This window comes from Leptonychotes weddellii, unplaced genomic scaffold (genome assembly GCF_054177405.1).
Source record: "Leptonychotes weddellii isolate Sample4059 unplaced genomic scaffold, ASM5417740v2 HiC_scaffold_84106, whole genome shotgun sequence".
In the NCBI taxonomy this organism is placed as follows: Eukaryota; Metazoa; Chordata; class Mammalia; order Carnivora; family Phocidae; genus Leptonychotes; species Leptonychotes weddellii.
Window position 1 is genome coordinate 1 of NW_028054970.1, and position 399 is coordinate 399.

At 52.9% G+C, this 399-nt stretch overlaps 1 non-coding gene across 1 annotated transcript; it reads left to right on the forward strand.

Annotated features, from left to right (window-relative positions):
- The first annotated feature begins 21 nt into the window (after positions 1-21).
- On the forward strand, positions 22-155 carry LOC145719938 (small nucleolar RNA SNORA70). Its single transcript, XR_014142689.1, has one exon. It is a non-coding gene; the product is annotated as a small nucleolar RNA SNORA70 (small nucleolar RNA).
- The last annotated feature ends 244 nt before the right edge of the window (positions 156-399 follow it).

Below are 399 nucleotides of genomic sequence, written 5' to 3' on the forward strand. Positions count from 1 at the left end.
AAATAAATATTTGTGTACACTCTGCAGCCAATTAAGCCGACTGTGCTCTTTGTCCATGGGGGCCCAGTGTGCCATGGCTGCAAACAGTAGCCTCCTTGGTAGTGTATGCAGCCTGTTGATTGTATGGGTTGCCCTAAGGGACCTTGGAGACAGCTCTTTCCAGTGGACACTGAGGTCTGACCTCATGCTATCTCCAATCCAGGCTGCAGACAGGTATGCGGGGTGCCTTTGGAAAGCCCCAGGGCACAGTAGCCAAGGTCCACATTGGCCAAGTCATCACGTCCATCCGTACCAAGCTGCAGAACAAGGAGCATGTGATTGAGGCCCTACGCAGGGCCAAGTTCAAGTTCCCTGGCCGCCAGAAGATCCACATCTCCAAGAAGTGGCGCTTTACTAAGT